The sequence below is a fragment of the Micromys minutus genome, assembly GCF_963924665.1.
Source record: "Micromys minutus genome assembly, chromosome: 4".
In the NCBI taxonomy this organism is placed as follows: Eukaryota; Metazoa; Chordata; class Mammalia; order Rodentia; family Muridae; genus Micromys; species Micromys minutus.
The window spans coordinates 5336150-5359568 of NC_137973.1; the positions used below are offsets into that span (position 1 = coordinate 5336150).

At 37.8% G+C, this 23419-nt stretch overlaps 1 protein-coding gene across 6 annotated transcripts in view; it reads left to right on the forward strand.

Annotated features, from left to right (window-relative positions):
* RSRC1 (arginine and serine rich coiled-coil 1) overlaps positions 1 to 23419 on the forward strand; it is a 326235-nt gene that overhangs the window by 276417 nt on the left and 26399 nt on the right. The window lies entirely within an intron of this gene.

Genomic DNA, 23419 nt, shown 5'->3' on the forward strand with positions numbered 1-23419 from the left:
CTCTGTGATGAACTAACATCATAACTCACTGAGAAAACTGGGCTCTTTAACGTCTATGTCTTGGCATTTGCAATTAGTACATTCTCTGATCCCACTGATGTTTGTGGTACGCCTCCATTACCAGTGACAAAAGGCTGGGTGGGAAGCAGTCCAAGGAATCTGAAGTACTGTTTAGCTTTGTATTGGGAAAACCAATTGATGCTGACCTTATGGGATACATGGTTCTACCGATCACAACAAGTACAGGTCACAGCCTCCCACATAAAATATTTGTAGTGTTTTAGTTCAGTCACATTCATTCAGATCTTAGAGTTTGAATCATTTTTTAAAAAATAAGAAATGCTAGTTAGTAGGCAGCACCCAAAGAGCATACACGGGCAGGTCTGAGCCATCGCCAGCACCACCACATATGCAGCAGAGGATGCCTCGTCTGGCCTCACTGGTAGAGGATATGCCTAATCCTGTAAAGATTCGATGCTCCAGGTTGAGGGGATTTCCAGGGGGTGGGGAGTGTACACTCCTAGAGGCAAAGGGGGAGGAGGAATGGGGAAAGAACGCTGAGAGGGACTGGTAAGGGGGGACAACATTCGGGATGTAAGTAAATAAAATAATTAATAAAATATAAGAAATGCTAGTAGTTGCAGGTTTTAACATTATCATCAAGTATAAGATGAAAAATATAATATGAATTCTTAGCCCCATGAAAAGAAAGTTTTAATACTTTCCATTCTGTATTTCCAAATAATAACTAATGTGCTATTTCTAAGATACTTTAAGGCATTTTAATGACTACAGATACTTAAGTGTTATAATTACATTTGCAGTATTCTATACACATACAGATTAATTAGGTTAAACGGTCCTTATAGTGTGTGAGATATATATATTGCCTTTTCTCCTTCTGTGTGTCTGAGAATTGTTGGAAATCCCAGCCTTACAACAAAACCTGTTTTAACTGCTTTTTCCCAAGTATGCTATACTATGTAAAGCACAGACTGCAGGGCTATAGATGATCTAGCACCATGTGCCTGACACATAGAAGAAATGTTGAATTCTTGTATGAACAAATTATTGAGCGACCAATTCTCTTTTCTTCTTTAAAGTCCAGGGCTAGAATGCTTTTGAGCTTACAGTGGATTTGAGATCACATTGAAAGAACATGCTATCTCTGCTGTGTCCCTTCTCTAAGACAAGCCCTTGGCTGCTATGCAATTGTTCTAACGAATTACAACCATGCAGAGTGAAGTTAAATAATAGAAAATGTTGTCAGTATTTGCTATATGGCTTTATTGCTGCTTAAGTTCACTGAATTTTCTATGCATTAAAAACTGGAAAATTATGTTGTTGAAGAAAAATTCAACTGAGTAAGCTCTATGACACTGATTCTAAAATATGAAAGGAATGGTTTTTATTTATGAGCTTCACTGTACTTGTTCTGTATAGTAAATCAGTCACCTTTTAGATTCTTTGTTATTATTTGCTTCCAAATTTTTTCTTATGGATTATATTGAATTCTATTAAATTAACCTTTCCCTGAAGATGATTAATGTATAAGCTACACTTATTTTATTTCACATAATTAGTCTAGCTGCAAATTAAAACTTGAGAGACATTGGTATGAACTTCTGTATCTGAAAAAAATAATAGCCCTTTATTTCAGATCTAGAAGTCAGTAGTAATTCAGTCTGCCACATCATCTATACAGCTCACATCTTAATTTCTTAGCGTGCTGGTATGCAGCACAGGCTTGAAAGCATTGTTCAAATGTAGATAAATGTTGTCTATCTGGCTTCCTTCATCCCTCTGTCATGTCCACAAAGCTCCTGTATTAGCATAGCAGAAGCTGTGCCTTGCAGTTTCACTTTGACCATTATGCAGTCCTTTCCTGTGAGTGTTCTTCAATCAATAGCGTATTATGTTTGAAAGTACCGTGTCCAAGACAGAGTTGACCTGGATTCCCAGTTCTCCCAAGGTTACTGTTTTGCCTTGTATCCTTCCAGTCTGAGTATTTCCTGTGGTCCTTACACAGAGCTCCGCTCACTCCCCTTCCTGATATTACCAGCACGTGCTGTATGAGCCTTCATTCTAACGGCTTACTAACTCTTCCCACGATTCTGGGGTTATATAAAGATACATCTCTTTGTAAAAAATAAACAAATAATTCAAAATGTGACTTTAAAACTTGTCTTCTTAAAGGTAAGTACTTTTTAAAACTTAAGTTGGATTTCAAGAAATTAATATGAAATGTTTCAGTTCTGATTTTTTGGTTTTTTTTTTTTTTTTTTTTCTTAATTTGATTTGAGGAATACCTGACTTTGGCTCTCTTCTCTGTGTGTTTAGAAATGTTCTTTGTTATACTTGCCTGGTGTTTTGAAACAGGCTTGACATGTAGCTCAGGCTGCCCTTGAACTCAAGATCCCTCCCATCATTCTAGGGGTTCAGTTATGTGCATATGACAACGTGCCAAGTTTTCTTAGTATACTTTTAAAGACGATCAGTAAAAATAATTTTAACTTCTAGAATGCTTTGATACAATGTCTTGGGTTTTCTAAATATTGTTTTTATTTAATTTAGTATTCATTTAAGGATGCTAATTATGTTTTAATGTGTTTATGGGCATAATAATGGTCTTTTGCCTTTTATTTCTCTCTATTTTATTTGGTATCAATACAGTGGTTTTTGAATTCTTTCCCTTTTATGCTTATTCAAAAAAATCTGTTATGCTGGTTGGTTGGTTGATTTGTTTATTACTTCCCTCAGATATTTTTGTTTCTAAAAGACTTGGGTAGCTTTTATTTATTATAATAATAATTAGCACTTGGGTACTAAATTATTCATGGAAATGGTGGACAGTGAAAATGTGAACATTATATAAGGCACTTCTAACAAAACCAAAATCAAACCAAAAGTCTTCTGTAGTTAAATTTAAAAAACCAAGTCTTTGGTCACAGCAGATTGAGAAGAAATCAAATACAGTAGCCTTAATTTCCTCCTTCCTTTTTTCCTTTTTGGTAATCCTTTAAGTAAAGAGGATTGTGAATAGTAGGAACTAAAGGGGAAGAGGTGCCAGCAATGCTCTCAGCAGCCTATGTGTTTTAACTCCGGTGAGTCCTCGGGCTTTTGCATTATTTCTGGGATACATGGAGGGCTGGCCATCAGACACATGCTTAATCACGTTCTATAGAGCTAGTACGTGGCAAAGATTCTCAGTCACAAGCTTACACCAGTGTTAAAGGTAATGTAATCACGGGTCTGGGGAGACGCCTGACTGTAAAAGCAAGGGGATGTGCATCCATATCCCTAGCACCCATGTTAGTGCTGAGTGTGGCTGGCCTGCCTGTGGCCCCAGCTTTGGGGAACAGAAACAAATGGATCCGAGGAACTCCTGCTAGTGTACAGTAACATCAGGCTTCCTGTTATGATTAGCAAGCATTTCATAACTAATAATGCTGTTAGCTATTATTGTTACTAAGAATTAGTGAAAAGGAGAATAATGTATGTTATATATATTCATGCAGTATATATGACCTTTTTATTGACCTTTTAGTAATTCTTTTTAAAAAGATTTATTTTATTTATATGAGTACACTGTAGCTGTCTTCAGACACACCAGAAGAGGGTGTCAAATTCCACTACAGATGGTTGTGAGCCACCATGTGGTGGCTGGGAATTGAACTCAGGACCTCTGGAAGAGCGTTCAGTGCTCTAACCACTGAGCCATCTCTCCAGCTCCTGTTTTAGTAACTTTTATTATTTAAAAATATATCTTCTGGATAGGCGAGATAGCTCAGTGGGCAGGGGCATTTGCTGCACAAGCGTGTCAACCTGGCATTGGTGACTGGAATTAATGTGAAGGCAGAAGAAGAGAATCAACTCAGAATTTCCTCAGACCTCCATATATTCTCTGTAAGACACTCCTGACCACACAACACACACACACTAAAATAAGTTTTAAATTGTGTGTGTGTGTGTGTGTGTGTGTGTGTGTATGTGTGTTTACCTAGTGTTTACTCCAGGTTCTGCTTTGCAGTATATGAACAGGTGCTGAAAGAGACAAATCAAATAAATGCCCCAGCATAAGAGCACATATTGTACAACAGGAAGAGACACTCAAAAAAATCCAACTCATGAGAAGAAATGAAGTCTAGAAAAAATAAGTAGAGATTAGTGCAAATCAAAACAACCCTGAGATTCCACCTCACACCAGTCAGAATGGCTAAGATCAAAAACTCAGGTGACAGCAGATTCTGGCAAGGATGCGGAGAAAGAGTAACACTCCTCCACTGTTGGTGGGGTTTTAGACTGGTACAACCACTCTGGGAATCAGTCTGGAGGTTCCTCAGAAAATATAGTACTACCTTAGGACCCACCTATACCATTCCTGGGCATACACCGAAAAGATGCTCCAACCTGTAAGAGAGACACATGCTCCACTATGTTCATAGCAGCCTTATTTATAATAGCCAGAAGCTGGAAAGAACCCAGATGTCCATCAACAGAGGAATGGATACAGAAAGTGTGGAACATTTATTTACACAATGGAGTAGTACTCAGCTATTAAAAACAATGACTTCATTTTAGGCAAATGGATGGAACTAGAAAATACTATTCTGAGTACACACATGGTATGCACTCACTGATAAGTGGATATTAACCCAAAAGCTCAGAATACCCAAGATACAATCCCCAGACCATATGAAGGAGAGACCAAAGAGTTAATGTTTTAGTCTTAGATGAGGGGGAGGAAATACAAAGTATGGAGTAGAGACTGAATGAACGGTCATCCAGAGACAGCCCCACCCAGGAAGTACTGTCTCCAAACCCAGATAATATTGTGGAATCCAAGAAGTGCATGCTGACAGGTCCCTGATATATATGTCTCCTGAGAGGCTCTGCCAGAGCCTGTTGCTCTCAACCAACCACTGAACTGAAAACGGGGTCCCCAATGGAGGAGTTAGAGAAAGGACTGAAGGAGCTGAAGGAGTTTGCAGCCCCACAGGAAGAACAATATCAACCAACCAAACGTCCCAGAGCTCCCAGGGACTAAACCACCAACCAAAGAGTACACATGGAGGGACCCATGGCTCCAGCTGCATATGTAGCAGAAGATGGCCTTATGAGGCATCAAGGAGAGAAGAAGCCCTCAGCCCTGCAAAGGCTCAATGTCCCAGTGTAGGGGAATGTCAGGGTGGGGAGATGGGAGGAGTGGGTGGATTGAGGAACACTTGTCATAGAGGCAGAGGGAGGGGGGAAGGGATAGGGGGATTCCAGAGGGGAAATCAGGAAGGTGTCCATTTGCATTTGCCATGTAAGTAAAAAATATATCCAATAAAATAAAAAAATATAAATAAATAAATAGAGGTTAGTGCCTTTTCGTACTGTGAAACCTTAGGTAATCTGTTTTAACCCAGTTTTCTTATCTGTTATAGAAGGCTTGGTTTTCTGATCTACCACCTAAGCATGTAGTTACAATAATGTACATGAAACCCTTACATGATTTACTGCCCTGCACGTTTACACGACGTGAGTGAGTGTAAAGTGTGTGCTGAGGAAGTGAGCAGTGGGGCTCTAACGTCGGAGAGTAGATAAATCCTTTCTGTCTGCTTCTTAAAGTCTGCTTGGCTTCACTGAAGCTCTAGGACTCTTTCATCTTTTCCCTATGTCAGGATAAAGTTCATTTATTTACCCAAGTTTTCTTTGTTTTTACAGCAGCAGTTAAATAGCAACAAAAATATCACGTAATCAAAATCGTAACTCGTGAGGACAATTTATGTTTTACAAAATTACTTGGCTCATTTTTAAAGTTGACTCAGAGTAGCTCACTTACTGATTCCTATGCCACTCAGAAAGTTTGCTTAAAATTTCCCATCTCTGGGCTGCCTCGTCTGGCCTCAGTGGGAGAGGATGCACCCAGCCTCGCAGAGACCTGAGGTACCAGGGCCTCCACCTGCTCAGAGGGGAGGGGACAGGGGAATGGGGGAAGGATGGTGGGAGGGGTGATGAGGAGGATGTAAAGTGAATAAGTAATAATAATAATAATGATAATAAATGAAAAGGTGTCTGATACACGGTTAAATAAGAGCTAATAAACTTGTAACTCGTAAAGTAAAAAACTCAAAAGTAACAATGACTAATATTCAAAGTTATGCCCACAGAAATAGATATGGTTCATCAAGTTAAACCATAGGATAAACTGCTATTTCTATCTAATTAAAACAGAGTTCTAAAAACAAACATTTTTAGATAAAACATAAAAAGACAATTTCCATCACTGAATGCAGACATTTATATGTTCTTGTAAGAGCAATTATAATGTTAATTCTATTCTATTCAATTCTCTATAAAATTTTCCTTACACTTGCCTTTATAACATCCCAAACACTTTGGTATAAAAAGAGGATAGTCATATTTTGTTATTTCTTCACATTAAAGTAAAATATCTAGTACAGAAATCTAGCTCCCTATAAAATTAATTAAAATTTTGGTCTAACACTGTAAATCTAAGCACAAGGCTAACCAGGGAATAATTTTTCTCAATAAAATGTATTTTGGATGCCAAGAAGTGCTTGCTGACAGGAGCCTGATAGAGCTGTCTCCTGAGAGGCTCTGCCGATGGAGGAGTTAGAGAAAGGACTGAAGGAGCTGAAGGGTTCTCAACCCCAGAGGAAGAACAACAATACTAACTAACCCTCAGAGCCCCCGGGGACTAGACTGCCAACCAAAGGGTACACATGGGGGACCCATGCCCCAGTGTACAGACATGCCAGGGCGGGGAGTGGGGGTGGGGAGGCGGGGTGGGGCAGCACCCTCATAGAGGCAGGAGGAGAGGGGATGAGATTGGGAAGTTATGGAGGGAAACCTGGAAAGGGGCTAACATTTTAAGTCCAACCTCCAAGAATTGAGTGTTTGATCACACAGATTATATGGAAGGTTATGAAAAGAAACACTGTGAATAAGTAGTAAACTATGAAAATCCATTGTTGAGGTGATATGTTCATTTGTATGAGTGATGTTTGAGGATGTTGCTTGTGTGTTTGGACACATTTATTATTTGTTATTAGTTTATTTGTTATTATTTAAGATACTCATGTTACTTTCAGCTAAGTTGTAGCACATTGAGTGAAGTGCTATATATTTTACACTTCTTTTCTAATTAATTTTTTTACACTCCAGATTTTATTTCCCTCCCAGTCCACCCTCCAACTGTTCCACATTCCATACCTCCTGCCCCCCTCCCCCAGTCTCCATGCTGAGCTGCCACCCCACCAGACCTCTAAACCCCCTTAGGTCAGGAACGGTGATTCCCTGGCTGTTCTTTTATTGTTAAGAATTGTCTCAGTGTATACTATCAAACCTTTAAAAGAATCAAGTACTGACAAAAATATATTCATATAGTTTTATGCCAAAATGCTTTAAAAAATCTGTACATGTATTTATTTTTTTAAATAAAGTTGTAAGAAAAAAATTGTTTTCACTGTTATGAGTTTTTTGCCTTTCCAGATGAATTTAAGAATTGCTTTTCCCCCATGTCTTTGAAGAATTGTGTTGGAATTTTGATAGCAGTTGAATTGAATCTGTAGATTGCCTTTGGTAGGGTGGCCATTTTTACTATGTTAATTCTGCCAATCCATGAGCGTGGGAGATCTCTTCATTCTCTGAGAGACTCGAACTTATTGTCATGCAGATCTTTCACTCCTTTGGTTGGAGTTACCAGTCTCTAATCCCCATAAAGCTAGAAGGGTAATCCTGCTCTGTATTTGTTTACCTTCTTCACACTACTCTGAGCACATAGCTAAACTTGGAAAGATACATCATTAGCAACCTATTTATTGGAGTCCATTGAATAACTCAGCATGTTAAGGCACTTGCTATGCCTGGAGGTCAACACCCAGGACCACATAAAGGTGAAAGGAAAAAACCAATTTGACCTTTACATATGCACACTGACACACACACACACACACACACACACACACAAAACGTAAAACCCATGTGATATAAAAATGGAAGAGGGAATGCTTGGTCTAGAAACATAAGCAATTATGGAAGCAAAAAAAATGCTAAAGCGTTGGGCTTTTAGAAAGATAAATGAAACTTGTATTTAAAAAAATACCATAAAGAAATCTGCTACTTTGCTACTTTATAAGCTTATGAGAAAGTGAAATACTTTTCTTTTTGACAAAACTTACGTATTGGCCCCTAATGACTTTTTAGTCTTCTCTCTCACATAAGGAGATTTTTTTAAACATGGGAGTATTTTAAACTTAAGTTGTATGCGAGCCATGTGTTGAGCGCTTCTTGATGGTCCAGACAATGTCCTGCTCTCTCTATTTCTACCCTCTTAAGATTAATCAACTCCTTGACATTTATCACTAAGTAATGTGCTCCCATAGACAGTAAACTGTAGGAGAGCAGAGACTATGCCTAATTGTTCATTTTGCTATGCCCAATATGGAATAATTTCTTTAGTAATTTAAAAGTGAAAGGTTGGGATTCTGAAAATTCAGAGGACAAAAGTGTCCTTTGTTTCCTTGAGACAGAACAGTTTCCCCACATTGCCCAGCATAGGGGACCTCTGAACTCAAGCAGCCCTTCCACTGCAGCCTGCTGAGGTAGCTGTTGTACCTGTACCTCAGCATCCAGCTGAGTTAATTTTTTAATATGGCACTGGCTAGCATCAATGTGGAAAGAAGACCAGGAAGAACCTTGAGTATTGTAGCACCCACTTTCTCTCTGAAAGTCCTCAGCATTATTCTTGCCCTCAGATGTATTCAGTAATTATAAACAACAAAACTACCAATCAGCTGAGAGAAGGGAGGGAGGAAGAGAGGGAGGAAGGAAGGAGAGGGAGGAAAAAGGGGGAGAAACGGGTTAATGTAATTGTTTGTAGTCTTGTTCAGAAAATAAATTTAAAATATGGAAAATGGTGAAATTATAAAGCATAATGTCATTTCTACATGATTTGACATGGTTATATATAATAAGCTGATCGCTCTTTATAACCTAAGTCTCAATTCAAGTACATTGTTCATTTCCATGAAGTATCCTGGGCATACATTCTATGCTACAGGGTTTTTTAATTTCATTTTAATCTCTCTCTCTCCCTCCCCCCCTCTTTCTCTCTCTTTCTTTCTCTCTCTTTCTCTCTCTTTCTCTCTCTCTCTCTCTCTCTCTCTCTCTCTCTCTCTCTCTCTCTCTCTCTCTCTCTCTCTCTCTCTCTCTCTCTCTCTCTCTCTCTCCTCTGTCTGTCTCTCTCTCTGTGTAACAGTTGTAACCAATTTCCTAATCTTATAAGGAAGCTGCAGTAGTGTGCTCTGATTTGCTGCCTTATTATGGTTTCCTCTTTTAAGAAGCAGTCCATTCTCTTAAAAGAGCCTTTGGACTTCTCAACAGATGGAAGTTTATCTTGGATCAAAACAAAGCTTCTGTTTCAATGTATTCCTGCCCGAAGGCAGGAAGCTGGACCAGGAGACATCATGCAGGCCCCTTGACAGACCTGTGTTTTGTTTATAAATCTCACTGCTGTTTAGTGAGCTGAAATAGAAGGATCTCCTAGTACCATCAAAGCAGCAGAGCAGCTATTGACATGCTTTGTAAGTTATTTTTGCTTTCGTATTGAAAGGGTAGCCTTAGAAGTGTAGGAAGCAGTGTAATACTTTAAAGTTATTGCTTCCCAGCCCCTGAGAAAAAGTTCTTATTTCTTGACTTTGTAGCAATGGTGCACCTGCATCATTGTTACTGGAATTGTATTGCCAAATCAGGTGTGAGATTAGTTGTTGGATGTTACATGTAATCTGCACAGAAATCAAATTATTTAACCTCGAAGCCCACAATACCTCCTCCTGCTGGTTTGCTGTTAAATATTCAGTATTTTCTTGTCATGAATACAAATGGAGGACAAATTAGAATCTACAGACAGCTGACCTGAGCTTCAGATTAGAGGCTGAGGGGCTTGTGCCGTTTTAAATGTTTTAATTATCATAGTCCCAGTAGCCATTTGAAGGACACACATAAAATCATTTTTTAACAAAAGAAAAGGCAAAGCTCCTCCTCCTCCCCGTGCACGTGTGTGGGTATAATTGTGTTGTACTTCCATTAGAGCAATGCTGATCTGATGCATGGAATTAGGTCTGTTAGGACCAGTCATTTTTAAACACCAAATATCTCCAGAATATTTTTTGTAGTGTGTATTTGCCTTGTCAGAAGGATGATATATAGTCCTCATTTTATTTTGGACAATGAGTCTGGTTTTGTGTGTGAAGTTTAATTTAGACAAGAGATCTAGTACATTGAATGTGGAGAAATTGTATAGAATAATGGGCTGATTTATACGTAATAACATACATTTACATTGAGAAAGAAGAAACCCAGATGAAATAAGCTACAGAGAATTGTCCTAGGAATGAAAATATTTAATGCATGCTAGCTTGAATTTTATCGAATAAACAAAATTTTACAGCTTAATCAGAACTTTCACCATTTAAAGTAATAGAAAGAATATAATTTAATTAAAATGCTATGTTAGTTGATAAAATATTAATGGATATTTATAGAACAAAACGATTTTAAAAGAAATTTTAAATTAATTTTATTAACATTTTTATCAGTATTAATCTAGTATCTATAGTCTTGAATTTGCATATTTGGTGCCTTGTATATACATTGGTGTAAAGTTGATTTGATTAGTTATGCCTGGCTAGTAAGCAGTGAAACATTTCTATATACTCTTGGGAAATAAATTTGGCAGAAAATCAGCATGAGTAGATTTAATTATCACTCTGAGACCTTTTCCTTTTCTAGTTTAGTGATCCTGAAACTCCATGAGTCTCCCTGAAATCTGTGTGGACGCTAAGCTTCGCTTCCCAATTTGTTCCTCCATGCAATGATAAGCCAAGCAATTACTGCTTTATTGATTTTTCATCATGGCAAATTTAAAGTTGATTTTTTCCTGAAAAGGCAGGGGTGATTAAGTGTTTCCCCTCGGTTTAGTACAAGAGAGCTGTGTGGCAGAATCTAATATCCTGAGGTCAACCTCTGCAGGCAGATAATACGGTGTCTTGGCCACGTGCTAAAGAGAGAAATCAGGACTACAAATGTGATAGGTTATCTGTGGAGACAGTTTAATTTGCTCCATTTATATGAACAAGTCATGTGGCACATGCTTGGAAAACATCATTTTCAATGAGTTTAAAAGTAAGGCCCACGTGGGCAGAGAGAATGAGTGAGTACGGACAAGAAAGGTGTTACTGGTTATTAAGGGAATTTCACCACCATTTTTAGATGAAAATAGCAACCCATTGGAACATAGAATTTTTAAGACATGGAGTGAAATTTGAATTTAATATTGTGACAATTTGCTGGGTTACAAAATGCAAAATAAACTGCCATGTAAGAAAATTGTGATTAAGCTGTGCAGATTAGTTTTAATATGTATACATGATAATCTTTTTAGGCAGTTTTCTGTCATAGTATATTCTTATGCTTTATGAAGATACACATTCTCGGTGAAATATTCCATAATTGACTCCAAAATTATTTAATTATCTTGAACAATTTTTAAAATAATATTTTAAATAGCTTATTATAAGTAGGAGTATAGATAAAGAGATAAACATGATCGTGAGAAACATTAAACATTAAAATGGTAGAAAGTGCATCAGTAACTGCATATTTGCTATAAATTTGATTTAAAAATTTAAAGGTTCTAATGTTAGACTTTTGAGGAACAACAAAATTGTATTTGTTAAATCAAAAAGTGGAAGATAGAAATTCTCAAGTTGCTTCTTGTTCTTCATCTTTGTTATGACACTAAATATCCTACCAGAAATATTTAACAAATGTAGTGCCTCCCACGTCTTTAAGATCTTTTCCACTGGTTCTGCTTCTAATCAGGTCTCTTCCTGGGGATTGGAAGCCCATATGTCTAGCATAGGTCACACTTCTCATTAGAACTCTTGAGGGTTTGGGCTCTGACGTGTTAGTGTCCCCCTCACTCTGACTACCCACTGTGATCTTATTTAAATGAGTGGGTATGCCATCTCAACACGAATTTTCAAACACTGGTGTTCTCTGGGACATGTATGTGAGCACATCATTTTCAACATGAAGGACTCATGTTTTTATTTAAAGCCGTTTTCCTCTGAAACAATAAATATTTGAAAAGCATTCTGTTTTCAATGTGAAAAACTTTCTCAGTAAATATAAAATCTGTATCATATAAAATATTCATAGGATACTTAAAAGAATTTAGTCAGAAATGCTTATGTATAAACACGGAAGAGAATAGTTTGTTTTATGGTAAATACTAAACTATTTAGCAGCACCTCCTCATCATTTCTCTGATTTTTCAGCAGTACAGCGCTGTGTCTTCCCCAGAGCCATGACCACTCTTCCAGACTAAGAAAGTGCCCATGGGCCACTCTGGAAAGGTTCCTTCCCAGGCCAGGCTTCCAGCAACTGTTAGTTGACCTAATTGCTAATTGATAAATCACAGTCTGATGTCTCCTGTCTGACTGTGAGTGTTGACTGAGCTGCAGTGAGCTCTTTTACTTAATGGTGTTCAAAAGAGAGGGCAGCATGGAAACATGATGCCTGCCTCGTTTTCTCACTGATACCTTCTGTTAGCAAAACCTCCCTTCTGTTCCTGACACTATGTTAATGCTATACTATGAAGATAAATTAGACAAGCTGTGTGTGTGTGTTCGCGCACTCGTGCATAATGTTTGTGACCATTAGAAAGATATGACCTGTGCATAAAGTGTGAAGCGTTGTAGAAAAGCTCTGGTAACAAAATGCAGGTAGACTGCTTGTGAAGAGGGAGAGATTACTTGTAGGCAAGAGGATTGGGGAATGCCTGGAAGAAATTGCTTACATTCATCACATCTGTCAATATGAACAATCCCGGGGTAAACATATATAGTAGGTGGTAGCAGGGAACGAGGAAAGAACTGTTTGGTGTTTTGTTGTTTATTCCAACTTCCTTTACTAAAATTAATATCTACCCAGGTTATATAATTAGATCCTAACAATAGCCCTGTGAATTATGAAATGTTCTTCTTTTATAAGTCAGTTGGACAAGTTAAGTACTTACTCAAATCCTGTAGATAGTAATAAATCTAAAACTTGAAAATTGACATTGTAACTTTATATTCCCAGTTCGTTTTATTGTTTTTCATGTGTGTTTGTTTGTTTATTTTTCTGTTTTGCAATTATGTAGAGTACATAGTGAATGGATTTAGAACTTGACTTCATAGCAACACACTCTGAAAGTGACCAGTGTTTCCAAAAATAGGCTGCATCTGAAAGTAATTTTTAGCGTGTCTAAATTTCTAATGCCTTGTACTTTTCCTACTATGTGATAATTTGACGCCAACGCTGAGATGTGTCCTATGTGTCTATGTGATTGCATAAATAAGCTCTCAGGAAGAACTCCTGCCAGCATGAGCTCCCCACACAGGGTTCAGATGAGTAATCCCGTGTATGTACTTAACTGTTTTCTTTTTTCTCAGTTTAATTTTTTGCTTAAAAATAAAACAAAGAATGTGTACCTATTGTGAGCAAAATAGCTTTGCTCATATTATCTAATGTTTACTAAAAGAATAAATGATAAAGGAGTTGAATCAAAAAATTCACACAGGGCATTTTCATCATATTTAGCCCCTCCCTCCCTCCTCGGGTGCAGTACTCTTTTATACACAGCCTAGTCTGTGGTCTCTTTTCACCATCAGGACTAATTTCTGCTGCCCATAAGACTCTTTGCACTGGAATGACATGACTTACAAGGGCCACACTCTAAAGAAAACTGTCTCTCCTGTTTTCATAACCCAGCATGCATTATTTGAGCATTTAATTGTATAATTTTGGTTTTTCCAATTAATTTGTTAATTTTTTAATATTTTCATATAATATATTTTGATCAGGTTCCTTCCCCTCCCACAACTTGCCCCAGATCTTCCCCCTCTCTGTAATTACCCCATTTCATATTCTGTTTCTCTCAAAAATGAATAAGCAAAATGAAAATCAAACTCTAAAAGTCAATAAGACAAAAAATTCACAAACCATAATGAATTGAAACAAAAAGCTTAAATAACAAACAAACAAAGGGTCCACTTTATGTCGCCCAATACTCTGCACAGGGTTTGCTCTGGGGTACGGCTGCTACCCCGGTGACATTGAAGGGCACTGGTTTCCCCTCTCCTAGCAGATTTCAATAACAAATAGCTTATGATTTGGGGATATAACTCTGTCTGTGTCCCTTCCTTAGTGCTGGGATTTAAATAGCTGGAGTCTGTATAGATTTCGTGTGTGTTGTCACAATTTCTGTGAGTCTGTATGTCTATCAGTCGATTCTGTTGTATGTGGAAGATGCTGTTTCTTTGGTGTCGTTTGCCACCTCTGGCTCTTAAAATCTTTCTCCATCCTTTTCCACATAGAGTCCTGAATCTGGAGGAAAGCCGTTTGATAAAGATATCCAGAGTCTCCCATTCTGCACGTTGTCTAGTCATGAGTCTCTTGGTTAAGTGCCATCTACTGCAAGAAGTGTCTGTGTTGGGAGCTTATCAATGCTCTGATTTGTGGTGTAGCAACATGTTATTGCTGTGTCCCTGTAGCACGTGACCTTTCAAGTTTCCAGTTTGTGACTACTTCAGTAGTATCAGGTATAGTTTTCATTTCATGAAATGGGCCTTAAATGGCATCAGGAAGTGGACAGTCACTACTGTACCAGTGTATCTTGCAGGCAGATCATTGTTATATCACAAGTTGAGGGGCTCATTGACACTGATGATTAATTTTCCTCCAGTAGTACTATGGACACTCGTCGGTAGGAATGGAGCTTTGGTTGGCCACCAGCTCGTTTTCTCCATATGTGGCGATAGAAGTAAGTTGTATCTTCAGCAGAAGATTACCATCAGATTATACACGGTAATCAATAGCCTCAGCAAAGTCTGTGATATTTGGAGGAAGAGAGTCTAAGGGAACCTTTTGGGCACTGACTCAAAGAGATTTAACCCATTCATGACACTGGAGGTTTAACTTGCTAGGATAAAGTGTCTATTTGAGATATCCCCTATTATGTGGTGGTGATTCTCTCTCTCTCTCTCTCTCTCTCTCTCTCTCTCTCTCTCTCTCTCTCTCTCTCTCTCTCTCTCTCTCTCTTACCTACTTACTTAATTTGCATCCCAATCGCAGCTAACTCTCCCTCTTCTCCTCCTAGTATCTCCTCTCACCTCACCCCATCGCTTCCTCCCTTCCTCCTCAGAGAAAGGGGGGCCTCTAGTGGATATCAACCCACCTTGGCATATCAAGGTCCAATAGGACCAGGCTAGGTGTATCTTCTCCTATTGAGCCTAGACAAGGCAGCCCAGTTAGGAGGAAGGGGTCCAAAAGCATGAAATAGAATCAGAGACAGCCCCTGCTCCAGTTGTTAGGGGTCTCACATGAAGACCAAGCTGCACATCTGCTACATATGTGTACAGGCCCTATGTCCGTCCCATGTGTGCTCTTTGGTTATTGATTTGGTCTCTTTGAGCCCCTATGGGCTCAGATTAGTGGATTCTGGGGGCGGGGGGTGGTGTCCTTGACCCCTCTGGCTCCTTCAATCCTGCCTCCCTCTTTTCTGCATGATTTCCCCAGCTCTGCCTTATGTTTGATCTCTGCTTCTCTTCCCATCAGCTGCTGGGTGAAGCCTCTCAGAGGACACTCCTATAAGGTTCCTGTCTGCAAGTACAAAAGAATATCATTAATAGTGTTAGGAGTGAGCTCTCTCTCCTGGCGTGGGTCTCAAGTTGGGCCAGTCACTGGTTGACCATTCCCTCAATTTCTGCTACATGAAATGTCAACTATTCCTCTACTGGCTATCAGAAGAGGGGAAATGAAGTCCTGCTTCTCACCCACTGACACATTAAAATAACTATTAATAAAGTGCATGTTAAAGCAAGATGTGGTGCCACACCCCCATAATCCTAGCTTTCCAAGTGTGGAGACAACCAGACTAGGAGTTCAGGCTTATCCCAGGCTGCATAGCAAGTTCAAAGGCAGGTCGGTCGCCATGAGACCATGTCTTCTAAAAGCTGCACAAAATGTACTAAGTGATTGTCAAGACGTGGGCCGGAGGTGGAGGTCAGAGGAACTAAGAAGGCCGTAATGCAAGGATGCCGTGGAAATGCTTATTTTAAAGTTTGAATTTCATTGCTATGTAATAGTTATACATATTTATGAAGTACAATTTAATGTTTCCATATTTGTATATATTTATGGATTATGATTGCGGTGAATATTTTTGTGTACACACACCCATTGAGGAGTAGAATTTGAAGCTTCACAAGACTTCTGATGAACAATGTATGTGTCCATAGCTGTGGACATCAACAGCTGTAAGCTCAAAGATTTGAAAGAATCATCATCTGATGGGAAGAAGTTTCAGAGTTGCTCTACCAACTGCTTCTCTAGTCTGTGTCTTTTTAGATCTGATGATGAGTGATATATAATTACAAGTAGGAGTAACTTTGAATGAGCACTTTTAATAGCTATAAAATTTGACTATGAGATTATGAGGATCCTTTAACTGATGCTTCTTATACTTGGAATTATATACTTCTTATACTTGATACTTAGAGTTGTGCATCATAACCAGTAGCCTCATAGACTTTGGTATCTAAATCATATTATTTTATTGTGCTGTTTTATCATTTAATCTCCCTGTTAGACATGCCATGTAAGCTCAGATAAATGACTGTGGTTATGACTGAAAGACAAACTTGTTCAGCTACCACTAAGTATATTGAAAATTGTGAACATTAAAGAAAGCTATTCTGATATTGGAGTATATTGTGGTGTTTTTAGAAACTAGCAAATTGTCCTTTGTAAGAATAAAATTCCCTAATAAATTTTAATTAATAAATTAATTTAGCTTTGGCAGATGAAAGAGGCCATTGACATGTTAGCCTCTGTTGTTAAATATGTAGCTTATTTGTAACAACGTTAAGGCAGGAGATGAGTCTCTCTGTTTAACACTTCTTAAGGTACAAGTTAACATCCTGCCTTTATCTAATTGCTACGAAAGACATTAGCCTATTCGTCTCTAGCCTGATTCAATTGTATGAGGTCATGCAGCCCGACTATAATAACTTAAAGTGCTTCACTTGGTGATAAGGAAATATATTAAAATGCTCTTAGGTTCATTAGTTGTTGCCTAAGGTCAGACTTATAGTTAGTCCATTTACTAAAGTTTGTTGTCAGAGCAGTAAGCTGAACTCAAATTTGTAAATCTTTCCATATAAGAAGCACAGTGAGTTTTTAGCTTGTATTTTAATCCCCCTTCTCCAAAGTTGATTATTCTTATTTCAGTCACTTGCTAGAGGGGTTGGAGATAGGTATAATGTTATCTTGTCACTTAAGAATATGGAAAAGATGATTTTCTTTAGTTTTAATTCAGGTAACTTTTAAAAAACTTTTAGCAGAAAACAGTCTATATAAATAAGAAGGCAAGAAGTCATTTCATTTGACTTTGGTTTCAAATCTTTCTGTATTCTTTTCTAAATGACCAGATGAGAGCAGACCCTCCAAGGTGGCCGCTCTCTATGTCCCTCACCAGCATGTGTGGCTTCATTAGGCTGCTCAACCACCTGGTGTGGATCCCAAGAGACTCTCCAAACATCTGGCTTTCACTGTGATCTTTATATATGTAAGCTTAATCTCTCCATTGACATTTTACAAAGAAAAGAATGTGGGACAAAGTAAGAAAATGTATGGAACAATATGAAATACTTAAAGAATGCTTCTTATGCTGATATATTTTCAAATTTTTAGAAGTAAGCTAATGATAGGAAATCAATAAATATTTCAAATTACTATATATACAGTTATATATAAGAATAGCAAAACTCAATATAATAATAAAATAGCAAAACAATCTATAGCAGAACTTTAATTTTCCTTTAAATAGTTGCATATTTCACAAAACTATAACTGAGCTCTTGTTACTTTAATGTAATTTAATAGATAAAAAATTAATATGATTTATAGCAAAATATCAAAAAAGATTGATGTCTTATTAACCTTCTAGAAGATAATGCAGTTGAGTTTCTGAGTTGCAGAATATTGGGATAGTGTATTAAAGTTAATGTTTTATCTAAGGAAAAACTAAAGAACCTCTCTTGACAGGAAAAAATTTAAAGGGAATTACTGAGAAATTATTATTGAATTACAATGAAAAGAGTGTAATGGCTTTTTAAATGAAAAAAAATCTATTTTACTGCCTTAATCTTTTTCAAAGTGATTTTTGAAAACTTAATTATCTTCATCTAATTTATAAAAAATTCCCAAGGACTTTTGCACTAGTATCTTAAAATAATAATTACAACAATAATAATAACAATCTTTTGTAATGATGTGTGGTCATTCTTTTGTGTATTCATAGATATGGTTAGTCCATATATAATTGATATTTTTATTGGGAGTAACTAAATTGTATTTGTGAGATAAGGTATATATGAGCATTTGTAAATAAAGTGTTCATTAGCTTTCATGTGTATATGTTTTCACATGGTATGGTGCAATGTTGAGTCACATATATAATATATAAATGGTCGGAGCCCAAGAGATAGAGGGAGCCTGGTCTTAATCTGCTCACTGCCTGAGGGGCTTGCTTAGTGTCCATATTATACATGGACAGCTAAGATTGGGAAGGTTGAGTAGCTATTAAAAATTACTATTTTTACTTAATAGGACAAAGATTAGCAGCAACATGAACAATGATTCAGTGTAGCAATTCACCAAGTATAATTTTAACAGCTGAAGACAAAATTCTAATAGTTTGTAGGGGTGAATAGAGACTCCATGTCATATTGTGATACTTAGCCATCAATACCTGGAAACTAAAGTTTGAGTTCTTTCATTGCTGTCTTTGCTGCTCTGATACGAGGTCAAGTAAAACTGATCATTTTATCAAGGTCTTTCCACTTGGGTATGGCCCATAGGGCCCATGTCATTTCTTCATTATCTAGTGGAAGTAGCCCAGAAAAAAATTACAGCTATACAATAGCTTTCACTCAAAACATGTGATTGTTTAAGCTCTTCTCTCTCACTCTCTCTCTCCTCATATGTGTGTGTGTGTGTGTACACACACACACACACACACACACACACACACACACGGCAGACTTCTGTTTCATTGTTTTGTTTAAATTTTGTCAATGTAAAGTGGGAATTGCTTTTGGGGTAGGTCTAGAGAGCTTTAGATGTTGTGGAACTCTTGGCTCAATTATTCCATTTCAAGCGATGCCCAGAAATCAACTGCAGAGGGTAGCGATCACTTCTTTTCTCTTCTCTTTCCTAGGATGTGCGCCTTACCTGTTTTCAGGTACTTTTCAAATAAGAATTTTTTATCTTCATCATGTAATATATACTATTTCTTCATGTTAAAATTAAGTAAAAACAGAATATTTTAGAACTATAAAGAGCCCAAAGGATCATATTTGGTTCAGCTGTCTCATTGGTGTTTACAACTACAAATGTATTTTCTCAAGCCCAAGCTCTCTGGTGTAACCTTTACCAGAGATACACAGTAATGCTGGCAGGGCAGGGAGGAACAAGTGGAAACAGAGAAAAGGGGCTCTTGTAGAGGATCCAAGTTTGATTCTCATCACCCGTATCAAATGGCTCACAGCAATTTGTAATTCCAGTTCCATGGAATCATTCGCCAGCAGGCTCTGAGGGTACCAGCCCTCACTTGCACAAACCTATAAGACCACACATATGCATAATCCAAAATTTAATTTAAAAAAAGGGTAACTATTTATTAGACTGTGGTGCAGAGAAAAGGTCTAAATACCGTCTTTCTTGGCAAAGTGGCCATTTCTGCGAGAGATCCAGACTGGAAGGACACAGGAAGACGTGAGCCCACCGTAGTCGTGAAGAGTGCGCTTAGTATTTCCTGTCAGTTTATGTGGGAATTCAGCCCTGACCCCAGGGGTTGAACCTGTACCCTCCTTTACCTTCAGTAGAGGCAAAGGATTTGAAATTGAAATAAGGCAAGACTAAGTTTAAACAGTAGATCATGGCAGGTCTCCTTGACTAGACCAATTAACTGTAGATCTTCCAGTGTCGAAGAACACATCCTCAAAGGGAGAAAAACCCTACACTTCTCATCTCTTCAAAGAAATAATTCATATTGTAAGTCCAACTACATTAAATAAATTTCTGGTATATACCAAGAAGCCAAAAGTATGAAGAAACACTTGAGATAGATTGAAAAAGTAAGGGTAAAGTGGGTGTCTTAACTCAAACACTAGACCTTCTGTAATGGCGGAGTCGCTTCGGTGTCCTGTCCTCCCTATTATCTGGAATGAACTGCAGCGTTTGGTGCATGCTTATGTAAGCAGCAGAGCAAAGTGACAAACCTGTCAAGCATCAAGAATGTGCCTCGTCTGTGTTTTCTTGTTTGCTTTAATACTGGAAAGAATCCCCTGGAGTAAACGGCATTGTGCAGAAGAGGAAACTGTGGTGTGGAAAAGAGAATAATTTTTCCATAATTACCTTATACGAGAACCAGGGCTGAAACTCAACTTAGGTACTCCAGGCCTGTGTTGTTGGTGGTAATACAGTGTCCATTTTCTTAGTAAAAGGCAAACTCTGCTCTTTTATTTTCTACACTAGGGATTTAACCCAGAGCCTCGTGCATGCAAGGGAAGCACTCTAGCACCAACCATTCCTCACTGAACTCATTCCAAACAACAGTTGACAGAGAGCATTTCCGCTTCCACAGACCTCCCTGGTCATTAAATCAACAAACAGATACTTAGCGCACACTTATTAAACATATCATCATTTTAAGTATAAATGAGCATTTTATAATCTTTCTCTACAAGAGTCTCTTTAAAATTTAATCCTGTGGATGCCTTCAGCAATATACACAGAATCTTAATTTATCATAGTACATGTATTTTCTTCACAGAAAGCAATGTCTTTGTGAATTATTCATGCAACATTTGGTTCCTGACTTTGCACACACTGCCCCATTCACTCAGGAAGTACAGGTAGTGGAAATGTGTTTTAATGACAGCTTAAGTTCAGGTTCAGCAAGCTACTGCCATTTGGTCGCATTTTGTCCCACAGGGTGGTTTTAAAAATAAACTACTATTGGAAACAAAACCACACTCATTTGTTTATAGTGCATAAGGTCACTTTTGTGCTAAGGAATCATGTAGTCACAACAGAACCTGTTTCTTACCTACACAGCCTGAACTAGTTACTGTCTTGCCCTTTGAAGAAAAAGTTTGCTCACCCCAGGTTTAGATCAATATCAGAAAGTAGTTCTAACACCAAAATACAATGACCACTTATACACATATGTCATATAGATAATGTATAAATAATATATAATAAGCATACATAAAGAAAAATGGAAACTTTTTATTCGTTTGTGACATCTGTACCAATCATATCCTTCTTTGCCCTGAACATTAAATATTAACGTTATATTCCTGATAGTATATCTAGAGGTACAGTTAGAGCTTAAATGTATGTCATAAATTGATATTTCTCCCCTAAAGAAGCACCGAACCTTGATTTATATGTTTGTTTCTTATTCACATACTTGGGAAATCAGGTTTCTCTCTAATCAGGATAGATCAGAAATTCTCAAAGTAATACAAGGATAGGAGACAGTAATTTTGTTTTAATAAGTACTTAACTGATACTGCAGCTATCAGTCTGGTCCCACTCTAGTAGACCTTGAGAATAATAAAAAAAAATTAGCAGAGATATTGATAGTATCCCCTGATTTAGCCTGAGCTTCTCCAGAGAGGGTCCTGGGGCCTCAGGGCTGCTAAGACTGCTTTGGTGGAGGTGCTAAATGCTGCCTGCATATGTGATAGCCTAGCACATGGACTTCTCAAAGCTTCCAAAGCCCAACTCAAAGCCCAGCCCTTTGGTGCTTACATGCAACTCTGATGAGCCTGTTGGACCCTTTGTGAAATGAAGAAAATCTGCCTTGTTAATGGTGACCACAGGAGTGAGATTGTTCACCAGGTAAAAGTGCTCATTGCCAAGCCTGAGTGAGTTCCAACCCTAGGATCCACACAAAGAAAGCAGAAAACTAACTCCAAAAAGTTGTACTCTAACCTCCACAAGCTTTCTATGCCTTACATGATGACACAGACTCACACTTAAACACACATACACAAATAAACAAATGCATACACTCATAAATATAATTTAAGAAATTAGGGGAATGAATAGGCCTCTGTAAAGTCAACAGAGAAGGAAAACTCCATAGTCGGTTCAGTGCAATTATCTGACAGCTCAGGGCTATGAGGAATCGGATGAGAGTGTCACCACAGAGCATCCCAAACGAAACAGATGCACAAACACAGGAATTGGCTTGTGGAGAAAACTGACTAACATTTTATTAAGTAGAGATGAAAAAGCAGAACACAAACAAACTATATTACAAAAATGTCTAATAGTGTAGTTAAAGAATATAAGCTAATGTACAGTGAAAATGGGAGGCTTGAGGGATGAAATGGTTTTTTATTATGGTAAAAAGGTCTCAGTTTACATTCTGGTCACATTCTGCTTAATGGTTGAATAAGGTTCATCTCTATGATCTAAGCTCATTGAACCTCAGTTATTCGAGTAAAAGGTGAAAAAAGCAATGATCCTTTCATGGGCTTTATGTGTGCTGGCTGTGTGTAAACTTTATGTGGGTGTTAGCTCAACACTGCATACAGAACAACCTTGACTGAGGAAGGAAACAGTGGGAAAGGCTTCCACTGTTAGGGTTCAGAAAACAAAGACTATTACTGGAGAGAAGTAATCAATTCTGTCTTTGCTGAATTATAAGTTTATCAGATGCCTATATTTGCTATTTTATTTCAATTCTGAGGTTTGGCCTTTAAATTTCCATTCATTTATACTGTTTACACTTTTGAGGTTTTCATTTGTCAGAACTGTGAGCCCTTGGGTATTACTAACACAAATATTGATGTGTAGCTTCGGCCTATTAGGTATCAATGGAAATCAGAAAATCAATAAACTTAATAGCTGTTCATTACCCAGTTGATGCATTTGCAGGACTCTGTTGAGTACTGTCAGTGAATAATCAATTCAGTCAACATCTATTACCAGATCACCGCCAGAACTTTTGTATAATACACTATTTTATTTATGACTTTATATAGCTACTACAGCACTTTTTACGAGGCCATCTTTGTCTTGTGGGATTCATATTGCTTATAAGTGTGGTCACTGGAAGCACCTGTCATACTGAAGGTCTTCCAAGATTAACCCTCACTTGACATAAGGCCGGCTGTAACACTTACAGCAGCTTCTACCTACGACTAATTTTAGGTAGCCATTCACTGAGCGTCATGACAGTTAAGAGTCCCTACTGTGTGCTAAACTGTTTGCCTCTGTATCA